The sequence below is a fragment of the Manis javanica genome, chromosome 13 (assembly GCF_040802235.1).
Source record: "Manis javanica isolate MJ-LG chromosome 13, MJ_LKY, whole genome shotgun sequence".
Taxonomy (NCBI): Eukaryota; Metazoa; Chordata; class Mammalia; order Pholidota; family Manidae; genus Manis; species Manis javanica.
In genome coordinates, this window is record NC_133168.1 from 92,584,203 (window position 1) to 92,597,173 (window position 12,971).

The following is a 12,971-nucleotide window of genomic DNA, read 5'->3' on the forward strand; positions in this document are numbered from 1 at the left end:
AGAGGGGTACCTCGGAAGGTTCGGGTAGGACTTCCTTCAGCCACAATAGGTATGAAGCACCCACTTTGTGCAGACCCTTTGGGGACACTTAGCATAACTGAGTGAAAGAAGCAGACACAGTACTGGGACCCCGTCCCGTGTGGAGTCGGGCAGTCACTTCAGGCGTCATCCGCAGGTCACAGCCGGGAAGCATCACGGGCGATACCCTCACCGCCTCCTCATGTAATGGGGGGCATGACAAGGGGCCAGAGGAGGATCTGAGAAAGTGAGCGTTCACTGGGCCAGGAGGGGGCACTGCCTGTGTGCACAAAGTGGGTGGAGGAGGCGTGTAGGCCTTGGGGCAGGGGGCGCACAGCAGAGCCCAGCAGGTCACTCATCTTCGGGATCCCATGGGCGGGCTGACGACTGGAGACTTCCTATTTGGGAGGATGGGAGGGGATGGGGTCCCAGGACAGACGCGCAGGGTCAGGAAGGGGGAGGGGCAGGTGCCTGGACAGGCAGGGGAGTGCACAGCGGCCAGGCCCACACAAGGGCGGACCCGGAGGGCAGTGTGGCTGGAAGGACCAGGCTTCTCACTCTGCCACCCCCAGGCCTTACCCCAGCTGCAGGATGGGACAGGCTAGGAGCCTTGCCTGGGAGCCCGAGCGTGTGCCCAGCATCATAGATGCCAGCCAGCTTTCATCCACCCTGGAGGGCCAACTCCTCCACCACTTGGTCCAGGAGGAACACCTGGGGCCCACGGTGGCAGAGCTGAAAGGTGAGGGGCTGCAGCCAGAGGACCATGTAGGGTGGGCTTTCCGGACTGGGGTTCCCTTCAAGGCAGTGAGGGATCTTCTGTCATTGTAAGGCGCGAGGAATCAGGCCCAGGGTGACCCTTTCTCTGTGTCCTGCTTCAGACCCACGGCAGATGCAGCTGGCTCCACGGACACAGGGAGGGCCGGCATGGTGGCTAGAGCCCGTCCAGGAGCTCCCTGAGACCCCTGTGCTGGAGCGACAGCCGGTGTCACCTGCATCAGCCCCTGCAGAGCCAGAGGATGTCCCAGCAGTGGCCTTAGCCCCCCTGGCAGGCCCTGAGCTGGAGCCCCAGGAGCCCACAGCAGAGCCTAGCAGGTCAGTCATCTTTGGAATCCCATGGGCGGCCTGACAACTGGGGACTTCCTATTCGGGAGGATGGGAGAGGATGGGGTCCCAGGACAAACACGCAGGGTCAGGAAGGAGGACGGGCAGGTGCCTGGACAGGCAGGTGAGTGCACAGTTGCCAGGCCCACACAAGGGTGGACCCGGAGGGCAGTGTGGCTGGAAGGACCAGGCTTCTCACTCTGCCACCCCCCGGCCTTACCCCAGCCCCAGGATTGGATGGGCTAGGCGCCTTGCCTGGGAGCCCGAGCATGTGCCCTGCGCCATCGATGCCAGCCAGCTTTCATCCACCCTTGTGGGCCGAGTCCTCCACCACTTGGTCCAGAAGGAGCATTTGGGGCCCACGGTGGCAGAGTTGGAAGGTGAGGGGCTGCGGCCAGAGGACCATGTAGGGTGGGCTTCCCGGACTGGGGTTCCCTTCAAGGCAGTGTGGGCTCTTCTGTGATTATAAGGCGCGGGGAATCAGCCCCGGGGTGACCCTTTCTCTGTGTCCTCGTCCAGACCTACGGCAGATGCACCTGGCTCCAGAGACACGGGGAGGGCCGACTTCATGGCTAGAGCCCGTCCAGGAGCTCCCTGAGACCCCTGTGCTGGAGCGACGGCCACTGTCACCTCCTTCAGCCCCTGCAGAGCCGGAGGATGTCCCAGCAGAGGCCTCAGCCCAGGGGCCAGGCCCTGAACTGGAGCCCCATGAGCCTTCGGGCCTGGGGACCAGGGCACTCGCTAGAATGGCACCAGGCGTGGCAGAGCCAGGTCCAGATCCAGAGCCCACCAGCCCCAGTGCTGCGAGCCCCTGGGATATTACAGGAGTGGTCTCAGGCCCCGAACTGGAGCCCCATGAGTCCTCGGGCACGAGGCCCATGGCACCTGCAGGAATGGCACAGGGCCGGGCACAGCCACAGGTGGTCCTGGAGCCCACCAGCCCCTGTACCGTGAGCACCCGGGATTTGCCGAAGGAGGAGGAGCAGACCATCCTGGCATTTGCCCCACGCCTGGTGGCCGAGCAGCTGACCCTGATGTGTGCGGTGAGCGGAGCAGGGTCTCAGGGTCGGGGGTGGGCTTTCCCTGTGTCACGGGCTGCCCCAGACCTGCCATTCCGACGTGGACTCCTGTGATCTGGGCACATGTCCCAGCTTCCCCACGGATTCAGCATGTGCCCTGGGAGACTCTCCTCACCCCTATGCCCTTACTGACCACATGGGGACAGTATGGCTGGCCCTTAGGGATCCTTACAGACCAATGAGAAGGAGTGGAGGGAAGGTGTGCAGAGCCTGGCTGGGCTGGGAGGGGCAGGGCAGGGGAGGGGTGCTCAGGGAGGTGCTGCCAGGGCCTTAGGTCCTCGGGCCATTGGCCTGGCAGGCTCCTATGGCCTCCGCACTTCAGAGGCCCCTGCCATGGACCTGACTGCGTGGGAGACACAGACACCAACAAAGGCCCTGGGTGGAGTTGTTTCAGGGGAAACTGCACCTGAGTGGGGATCGGGATCCACGGGGTGGCAGCATGGGAGGCAGATGCCCCAGGATGGCAGGGTGAGCCGCCTTGTGCCTCAGGGAAGACGTGAGTGAGGGTGCCTGTGAGCAAAGCCCCTCTGTGTCCCATCACTCTGGGGTCCTGTGCATCTGGTCCTGGGCGCCTCAGTGGACGGGGTCTGAAGTCTGGATGGCCACAAGGCTCACAGCACATCCCCAGCTGCCTGTGCCCCAGCTCTGACCAGTGACCCAGCCTGGGAACAGGGGCACCAGGGGCACAGCTGGATGACACCTCTTGTCATCCCCAGGAGCTGTACAGTAGGGTTGAACGTGGTGAATGCAAGGTCTATGTAGAGAGACATCCACTGAGGGAATCCATTGTACTCCTGAACCCCAACATCCTTAACGTCATCAAGCACTTTGGTACCACGTTTCATTTTGTCATCTCCTCCTGCCTCGGCGGCCCGAGCACGACAGCCCAGGACAGGGCCCGAGTGGTGGAGTTCTGGATCCAGGTGGCCAAGGTCTGTCATGGGACAGCCCCCGGGGTCCCCTCCTTTGCCAGCTCTCAGGATGGGTGCCTGTGGACCTGGACTAGCAGGCCCCGGGGGTGGGACAGCCATCCCTGGACCCTTCCTTGGGTTGAGCCACAGTCCTCCACCCAGGAGGGCTGCTCAGCAGGTACCAGGTGTGCTGGGCTCCCTGGGTGTGTGTCTCCTTAAGGACAGGAGTTCATGGGGGATAGAGCAGAGAAGCAGGCCACGCTCTCAGCTCTGTCTTCCCTCCCAGGAGTGTCTGTCTCTCAGAAATTTCGGGTCCTTCCGTGCCATCATCGTCGCCCTGCAGCACCCTCATGTACGTCGCCTGGAGAACACCTGGGGACATGTTTCCTGGTGGGTAGTCCTGTCCCTGGGACCGGGGCACCTGAGTGGACAGGGACACCCCTACATCTTGCGGTGTCCCTCAGTGTGCTGAGACTTCCTGGGGGGTGGCAGAGCCTAGGGGCGAGGATGGCGGGCTCTTCTGGCTCCCTGTGGGTTAGGCCAGGGGTACCCGTGCAGGAATCAGTTTCCTCCAATGTCAGGTGTGGGGTGAAGCCCATTGGAGATCTGGAGCTTGTGCTCTGCAGCAGGAGGTCTCTGCCCCAAGGACAGCGACCTGGCCCAAAGCAGATTCGCCCCCGGGAGAACAGGGAATGGAGGCCCTGGGTGGAAACATGAAGCCCCCTCTGCAGGCCACAGATTTCCAGGGCTCAGGGCCGTGGTGGGAAGCCTCCTGTGGGCTAGTGGGCCTTCTAGGATCCCTGGGAAAAGGGGTCGGCCCCGAGACTCTCCGCCTGCAGGCCGCATGTGTCCCTCCTCCTCTCCCCTCCCCGTAGGAAGAGCTCCTGGATCTACAGAAAACTTAAAAAGAGGAACAAGGGGCTTAAAGGGAAGCAGCTCCTCGAGGTAAATGGGGGCTGGATGTCTGGAAGGGAGGGGTTCCTGGGGCAAATCCTCTGCTGCACTGTGGCACAGCTTTGGGAAAGACTCGAAGAGTGCGGGGTGTGCAGGGGAAGCTGATAGGGAAAGTAGGGACCCCAGGCCCATGAGGGCCTCGTCTGTCTCCCTCCCTTGCTCTACTTGACTGCGGGCCTGACATCCACTGAGGACCCAGGGGACAGTCCCCCGGTCAGGGCTGGGGCTGGTGTGGCGTCGGCAGCAGGGTTGGGGCCTGTGGCTGAGCAAGGTCGGCTTCTCCCCTGGGTCCCCTGAGCCTGTCATGACCCCTCTGTGGCCTCGGGCTCCCCATGTGTACATGGAGGGTTGCCGTCAGCCTGGTGGGCGGGCCTCCCAGGTGAGCAAGGGTTCAGAGACCACAAGAAGTGCTTCAGCTTTGTGCACCCCCCTGGTCATGTGAGGGGAGCCGTGCTGATAGCCGGGTGACAGTGAGTGCTCAGGGCACCCTGGGAGGCAGAGGGGCCTCCCCTGACCCTCTCATGGCGGTGTCCATGGCCCAAGGACCCGCATGAGTATGAGTGTGTGCCAGAGGTGGGGTTGCTCTGGGCTGAGAGCCTGCTGGAGGTGGGGATAGCGTAGGTGCCAGGGGGCTCGGGAAAGGCATCCATCCACCACGGTCTGGCTGTGGGAGGCACGTGGGAGGGGAGCATGAGCACCTGAGTGTCGTGCACCTTGCAGGACGCGAGGGCCATAGTGAGGAAATGGCACCAGTCACCCAGGGCATCCCAGGATATGAAGAAGCAGGTGAGAGTGGGGTGGCCAGGGTCAGGGTGGTGGAGTGATCTTGCAACTGCTCCTGGTCCCACCAGCTCTGAACTGCCAGCTCTGGTGTGACCAGAAGGAGGGCGAGAGCAGCTGGGTACAGGGGGAAGTTGGAGGACAGGTGCCGGGCCCACAGTTCCTGGGAATGGCCAAAAGCCAGCCCTGGGAGGGCCCGGGAGGGGAGAGCAGGGCAAAGGGAAGGGGGGAGGCCGCACAGGGTGGTCCAAGAGAGCTGGGGGCTGCGAGTGTGGGGTTCCGGGGAGGCTCTGTGGGCGCCCCTGAGGCAGGTGGGGACTCATCACCTCCCCACCCCGGTCACACAGGGCATGATCCCGCCGCTCGCACTGATCCTCTACGATGCCTTAGAGAAACAACAGGAACATCATGTGGATGTGAGTGACCCAGCAGGGCTCAGGGGGGCAGGATGGTGGGGTATAGCGAGGAGAGAGCCCCCAGTGAGCCCGAACCTCTCCGCACCAGTCACCCCCTCCTGAGTCCCCCCTCTACCCCAGGACCTGGGCTTCTTGGAGAGGACTGCCAGAAGGGCCCACCTAAGCCCCGGTCCTGGCCCCAGTGCAGGCGGGGCTGAGGGCTCCAGGGGGAAGCGTGTGGGCAGGACTGGTCTCCCCGTCAGGCCCTGCCCAGGGGGAGGGATGCTGCTCCTTCAGAGCAGGAAGCACATCGGGGGCTGGCAGTGCCTTCCCGCCTGAGGCCTCAGCTCCCCAATGCAGTTCCCGCTTCTCGGTAGTCCCGAGCCCAGGCCAGGCCCGGGTGCTGTTTCTGGGCAGGCCTGCCCCTTGGAGAGCCCTGGCGGTCCTCCACCTTGAGAAAGGGTGAGGACGTACCGGCCTCATTCTGGGCTCAGGGGGCTGTTTCAATGTACTTTTGCCGCCTTGCTGCCTTCCAGGGTGATGGTATAAAATAGAGAGTTGAGTGCCCAGCCATGAAAGGTGAGGGATGTAGTCAAGACCCCCTGGACAGGACCTTGTCCGGGCCATCCCCTGGGTCTAACGTGTGTTGAGAGTTAAGACACGGAGAGCTCAGGAGACTAAAGGCTTTGTAAAGTGGGGGATTGGGAGGCATCAAGGCCACCTTTCTGGAGGAGGAGCTGGAGACCCAACAGTGGGAACAGGCAAGGCTGGATGGCTTTGGAAGGAAGGCAGGTTTCTGTGAGCATAGATTTGGGATCATCCCAGTGCCCCACTCCTCACCCCCCTCCTCGTCTGCATCCTGTCCTTCCTCTGCCCCAGGTCACTGACTTTGTAGTGGAGCTCCTCACATACAAGTTCCTGGTCAGGCAGTATGACCTGGAGCCCAAGGAGCACTTCCTGTCCTTTTTCCGGAGAGTGAAGCTCCTGCGTGAGGACCAGAGGTGAGGCTGCCAGGAGTGGGGTGTGGGCTGTAGCTGCCGGCAGGCTCTGGGGGAAGGGCCCCCTGCCATGTGGCTCCAGGGGCTCACAGGTGTCCCTCTGTCCTGCAGCTACGGCCTGTCCTACCATCTGGAGCCCCCAGGTCAGAGGGCAGGCAGAAAAGGACTGTTACAGTTCTTCAGGTCCCGCAAGATTTAAACTTATGGGCCAGGGCCAGGTGAGTTTCTGGGCTGGGGTGATCAGCAGGGGGTGGGCTGTTCCCCAGCCTCAGGGAAGCTTTGGGCCATGCACGGCGTGGGGCGTCCTAAAGACCGGTGCGGCTGCAATCCCGCTCCACTGCCGATCGGTTGTGCCAGACTGAAGGGTGGTTCCCCGCCCCCTGTGGGACCCAGTTTCCTCCTCTGTGAGTAGGTGACGCTCAGAAGCCTTTCTGTGACAGGGACTCCCAGGTGCTGGTGATTGACAGGACCCTCCGCACAGGGCCCGGAGCCCAGAGGGCAGTGGGGACGGGGTGGAAGCAGGATAATGGGGGGAACCCGGGATAACCTGCCTCTTCTGCTCACCCGCGTGGCCCTGTAGCTGCTGTCATCGGGCCCTCGGCCCTGCTGGTGTCCTGGCTGCATGTGGAGGAGAGCTTCTTCCCCTTCGGGCAGGCGGCACCCGGCGCCCCAGGACCCCAGTCTGCCTGCTGCTCCTCCTCCTCCCGCTGCTCATCCTGAGCCTCTGCCGGGGCAGCTCCTCTGGCACCTCCTCCTTCGGCTGACTCGGGCAGCTCCCCAGGCTGCCACTGCATCCTCAAGGACCCGTATGTAGCTGCGGCGCACCTGGTCCCCTCTGCTTGTGGCCCGTTGGACAGAGGCGAGCCGCCCCACCGTGTGGAGGATGTTCCCCTTCGTACAGGTGGCCTCCCGCCATGACACCAACTTGTCCCTGGGCGCCGTCAGCCACTGAGTCATAGCCACAGGGTTCCAGGAATAGGTGGGTGTTGTTCTCACCACGCCCGGCCTTTCCCAGGATGGAAATAGACTCGGCGCAGTGCTGCGTGGGACCATGGCCTCCTGATGCCCAGCAGAGGCATCGGAGGATGCAGGGGTGGCCGACTGTCACAGGGTACCGGGACTTGCTTACAGGGGAGCCCCCTGTACAACTTCCTCCCCTCATCCCTGAGAAATAGCCCCCCCAGGCGCAGTGTGCTCTGGGTGTTGTCTCTGAGGTTTATGGTTCCTGGGGGTTGGGGTCATCCCTGTGCAGAATATAATAAATGCTGAACGGATTGCCACCACACTGCTCTTTCTTCTGAAAGCTCTGCCCCTCCTGTGGACATCCTGTGCCCCAGCCCACCCCACCCCAGCCTCAAACTCTCTGACGCATGGGGGCCCTGACCTCTGCCAGGATGTCCTCCATGCTCTGTCCTCCCCCCATAAGGTGCTGAGGAAGAACAGGGCGCTCCAAGCCCCAGGCTGGCACAACTCAGCAACACGGGGGAGGGCTGTTCAAACAGAAACTGAACCTTATTTCCTGTCACCTGTAGATTATGATCAGACACCAAATCTTGTTCATTAGAAACCCCAGGGTGTCTCTTCACATCTTGAACACCACTGCAGATGTACCCAAGTAGATCCCAGGGCTGCAGGGCGCCAGTCTAGCACTGTCCCATTTAATGAGGCACAGCTGCTCCACACATTCCAGAAAATTCCTTTACGAAAAACTTTGAACTTGGTCTCTCAAAGCACCTCCAAGAGGTGCATGCCTTCCACTGGGGGGGCTTTGTCTGAGCCCACTTTCTCCAGGCTTTACACCTCAGAGCACCCCCCAAAGCTCCCGGGTTCCCAGTCCTCCCCCATAGTGCCCCTCAGCCTCCCATCCCCAAACCAGGCTGGTCTGAGTCCCCTGGTGTCCTCCTCCTGGGTCCTGGCTGAGTGGCCTGATGTCTGTGACAAATGGCTGGGGAGGCTGAGCCGAGGCACTTGGCTCTGAATCTCCCCACACGCTCCCCCAGGACTCTCAGGATGTGTTCACCCTCCCAGGAGGGGAGGCCTGGCCTGGAGGGGAGCTCCAGGATCAGCACAAACACCCCCTTGGGGGGTTCCAGGATGGAGAGACTCTCCAGGCCTTATGCTGCAGGTGGAGCCCCAGATTGGGACTGGGGAGGCAGACGTGGGCCCTCCTGACAGCCTCAGGTGACCAGGTGACAGGAGGTAAAATCTGGACACGCAGGCCACCCCTACCTCCTTCCCCTGGCCCTGCGCACAGCACCCTCAGAGCCATCTGCCTACATGGTGGTCCCAGGGATGACCTCAGGCTCCCCAGCCACATAGGGAGGTAGGTTTGGGCAGGAGAAGGGCAGGCGGGTACCTGGCAGGGCTGTGGCACAGGTCAGACCTGTCATCCTGCACGGCCCACCAGTCTCAAGCTGACACAGAAGAGCTTCTGGGCCCTAAAACAAAGCAGCAGCCCTGGGCCTGCTGGGTGGTCACTGGACCAGCGGTCCATCCTCCCCCGGTGTGTGCAGGGGCCGCAAGCGCAACACAGCCAGGGCTGCTGGTGCTGGGACACCAGGCTCACATGGCTGTGGGCTGCAGCGCACCTTCCCCACCCGGCGTGTTCTGGGGAGTTGGCAAGGCCCTCTGGCCCATGGTGCGCTACTCTGCACCCAGGCACGGGCTCTGGGGGCTCCCCGTCTTCGGGCTCTTCAGAGAAGCTGATGATGGAGTTCTTCTTCACAGGCTCACAGAATGAACTTTGCAAACACTCAAGGTAGGACACCATGTGCGAGGCCTTTATTTAGAGATAAAGCAGAGGACACAGCTCCTGGCTTGCCCCTGCCCAGAGGGGACAAGATAGCCCCGGGGGTGATGCACAGTCTAGGGAATTTATAGGCAGGTGAGAGACAAAGGGCCAGGGATGCAGACCTGCTAAATGGTCCCCAAATGCTTATCTTTGAAGAGACACTAAGTTTCTTATCAGTCTTCCAGATTATTTTCCTTACTTGCCATTATTACTTGCCTACATTGCATATCATTTGATTAGGGCTAGAGGAAGAAAACCAGCATCTGGGTAAAGTTAAAGAAAATAAGTCGGGACTTTTATCAGGCTAAGGTACATTTTACAATGACCTCATTTAATTGACACAATGAAGACATGGGCTATGCTGCAGTCTTTTCTTATGTGGGGGATATTCAAATATTTCAGGCCAAGTTACTCCTGGATTTTTAGTATTAATTAATCTCACGCAAGAATGCTTATATTACTTTAGAGAATGAATGTGACTGACTTTGCTTACTTGTCTAATATGGAGTTTCAGTAGGGGTTTTATTCCGGAGGCCCTCACCCTGCTCTGTCTGCGCCCACGGTCCCTGCCTCACCAGCACCGAGGCTCCGCGGCTTCCCTCCCCAACTGCCATTCCCTCCTAGTTCCTCCTCCAGGCTTCCCTTCCACACTCCCCAAGCTCTCTGCTCCCATGCTCGCACCCCTCTCCCCCCGCCCTCCCAGCCTTCTCCTTCCCCCACCCCTCCCCTGGGCTGGGACTCCTGTTAGGAGGGCGTTGTGCATTCTCCTCGGTTCTTGTCCCCGCCGCAGCAAAGAACTGAGGGGCAGAGACACAGCAGTCAAGTAGAGTAAAGGTTTTATTCACGGAGAGAAAGTGCACACTCAGAGAGAGGGGAGTGTGGGCTACCTCAGAGAGGGAGGCGCACTGAAAGGGTGGGGGCTCCCCCTTGGAAGGATTTCTCAGGAATGTGACAAAGGGCTAGGGGTGTGGACCTGTGAAGTGATCTCAAGATGAGACATGAAGTTTCTTATCAGTCCTCCCTCTGCTAGGATTCCCTCCAGGAGAGCAGCTTCCTGGCTGGGCAGCATATCAGTTAAGACGGCTCTCCCCGCCTCCAAGGTGCGCTGTTACTGTATGTTCGCTAAAGACTGTGTTAAGTGTGGATAAAATGAAAGTTCCTGTGGCCAGGATTCTCACCTGGGCCTAGTCGGCTAGCTCACCACTCATGTGGGAAATATGTTGCTATTGACTCTATAGAAAGAGCTCCCACCCAGTGCTCTGGGTGACACGGTGACACAGCTGCGAGGCTGTAGGAGAACAGAGCAGAGGCTGGAGTGGTGGCAGCGCTGACGTCAGAGGCCCAGAGGATGGCTGTGTGGGATGGCTGTGTAGGCAGGGAGGCCCAGAGGCAGACACAGGCTTACTGTATGCAGACTCGCTCTGATTGGGTGGGATGTTAGTGATCGACCTGCCACTGTGGAAATAAAGTTGGGTATAACCCTTTCACCCCAAGAACGTTTTACTATCATTTCATTGGTCACATTGAATCCGTACTGAACTTGCCCAGGGCTGAAACCCTCTGGCAGGACATTAAAAATCTTACTTCTTAACTTCCTGGGTTTTAAAATGCAATCTTAGCTTTAAGATAGAATCTTTCTTGTCTTTACCATGCTGTTTATGGCTGGGCTAGCTTGCTAAGTGAACTGTCCAGTCTGCAAATTACTTGATTAGGGGATGAAGGAGGAAAAACCGCATATAGGTAAAGTTAAAAAAAATCAGCTGGGCCTTTTAGGAGGCTCAAGTAAATCTTACACATGATTACAAACAATTAGCACAATAAAAACACAGACTACTTTCCTTCACCTGGGGAATATTACTGATCTCACTGTGTATAATGCTTAATACAGAGTTGTGATAGGGGCTTTCCTTGCACATAGTCACACTGCTCTGACTGTAATTACCCTGCCTTGCTTTTTCCAGAGGCCCCCACCCTCACCCTATTGTGTCTATGCCCAGGGTCCCTGTCTCAAGCTGAGCCTGGGCAGCGATGCAGCCATGGGAGGAGGAGACTTTGCTCGGAGATGGTGAAGATTCAGGCCTCTGCAGAGTCGGGGGGGGGGTGAGGATCTGCGCCTCACCTCTGTTGGCCCCCAAGTTCTCTCCTGATGGCCCCTCTGCGACTGTGCCTGTCTTAGGTTGTTCCTCCCTTGAGGAATCTTACCCGTCTCTGGCTAGCCAGCCATCCTCCGGGGCCAATCAGGGCGAAGTGAGGCATCTCGGTGAGAGGCGACATCGGTTTTCTGTCTCCTTGGCTGCTTATGCCTCCGCGGCCTCCGTGCCCAGTACCTGCTTTATGGATCCCTTGCCAGCCGGCACGGTCCCGGCTCAGGTAACATATTTTGAGGAACTCAGGCCATTTTTTATAACGTAACATATTTCTTCCAAAACAACACTGTAGAGAAGTTTCAGAAAAAATTTGGTTTGAGAAGGAAGGAGAAAGATCACAGAACCAGCAAACAGGAAGAAAGGTGGTAAGATTGGAAAATCCTCAGGGCAAAACACTGGGCATAGCTGGGAGCTGCACCCTTCTCTCTTTAACTGAAGTTGTAGGTGATGTTGGGTGCTGAGGGAGGCAGACTTCTGAAGGGGGGTTTTCACCCTCATTTTGGGAGCTGACCGCTGTATGATGACGTCTGACCAGCTGTGTGGGGAGCCAGCGAGGACCTGTAACAGACACGACCTCGCCCCCAGATAAGCACCGCTGCTGGCATCTAGTTCTTTGCCAGTTTAGGAGTAATAAACTATAAATAACAAAAGACTTGCCATTTACAATGGTTAAAGAGCTGAGGAGAAGTGGATCCACAATAAGACAGTGGATATAAGGATATTTGGAAATATCTGTAATATAAAATACTCAATAAAGTTTAGCATTATTCCTTTGACAGTGCTTTCCAGGTAATTACAGCTGAGATAAATGTAACCCAAATTAGCCAAATTTTCCCTAATGAGGAGAAAAAATTCCTCTGGCATGTTCCAGGGGGCCTCTGGAAAATAACAAGAGTTACTTAGAGGTAAGAGCACCTTTCTGAATTTGGTGTTGGTGAGACAAGGGACCGTGGGTTTAGGCAGAGTAGGGTGAGGGCCTCCGGAGAAAAAGCAGAGCAAGATCATTACAGTCAGAACAACGTAACAATGTGCGAAGGAGTCCCTAGCGAAACTCTGTGATAAGCATTACGCAGTCAGTCACACTAACTCTCCAGCGTGAACATACCAGAGTAGAATATAGACATCCTTCCGTGAAATCAGTTCAAGCTCAAAAGGCCAGGAGCGACTCGGCCTGGAATGTCTGCGTGTTCTGCAGATGAAGAGTCTCTCAGCATAACCTGGGACTTCTCTGTATCAGTTAGATCATGACACTGTAAAATTTACCTTAGCTTGCAAAAGGCCCAGCTTATTTGTAACTGTACCTATATGCTGTGTTTCCTTCTCTGATCCTAACCAAGTAATCTGCAACCTGAGCAAATGATTCATTTAGTAAACAAGCCAGGCTATAAACATCTCAAAACGTTTAAGAAGTAAGATTCTTAACACACTTCAGCAAACAGGCAACCACCCAGCCCACCTTGGGGGCAGGCCAGGCGGTCTTAATTGACACGCTTCCAGAGGGACACTGCTATCCTGAGAAAGAATCACAGCAGCAAATTTCTTCTGTTACTCATCAAAAATGAGCATTCTGGGACCACTTAACAAGTCTGCACCCGTAGCCCTTTACCCCCATTCCTGAAAATCCTCAACTGCGCGTACATCCCCTAGACAAGGAGCCAACCACGGACTCTCAGGTCCCCTGCTGGCGTGAGCTAGGAGCTCTGTCCTCTCACTTTGATTCTAAATTAAAGCCTTTAACCTTGTTCTCCTACCTTGAGTGTTTGCGAAGTTCATTCTTTGGCTCGATGAACAAGAACC

The 12,971-nt window shown here is 58.1% G+C and overlaps 1 protein-coding gene and 1 long non-coding RNA gene across 2 annotated transcripts in view; one reads left to right on the forward strand and one right to left on the reverse strand.

Annotated features, from left to right (window-relative positions):
• Positions 1–12,971, reverse strand: part of LOC140845426 (uncharacterized) — a 36,170-nt gene that overhangs the window by 5,182 nt on the left and 18,017 nt on the right. The window lies entirely within an intron of this gene.
• LOC140845821 (uncharacterized) lies at positions 3,248–4,832 on the forward strand. The gene is made up of 3 exons (XR_012124721.1): positions 3,248–3,499; positions 3,985–4,054; positions 4,784–4,832. It is a non-coding gene; the product is annotated as an uncharacterized lncRNA (long non-coding RNA).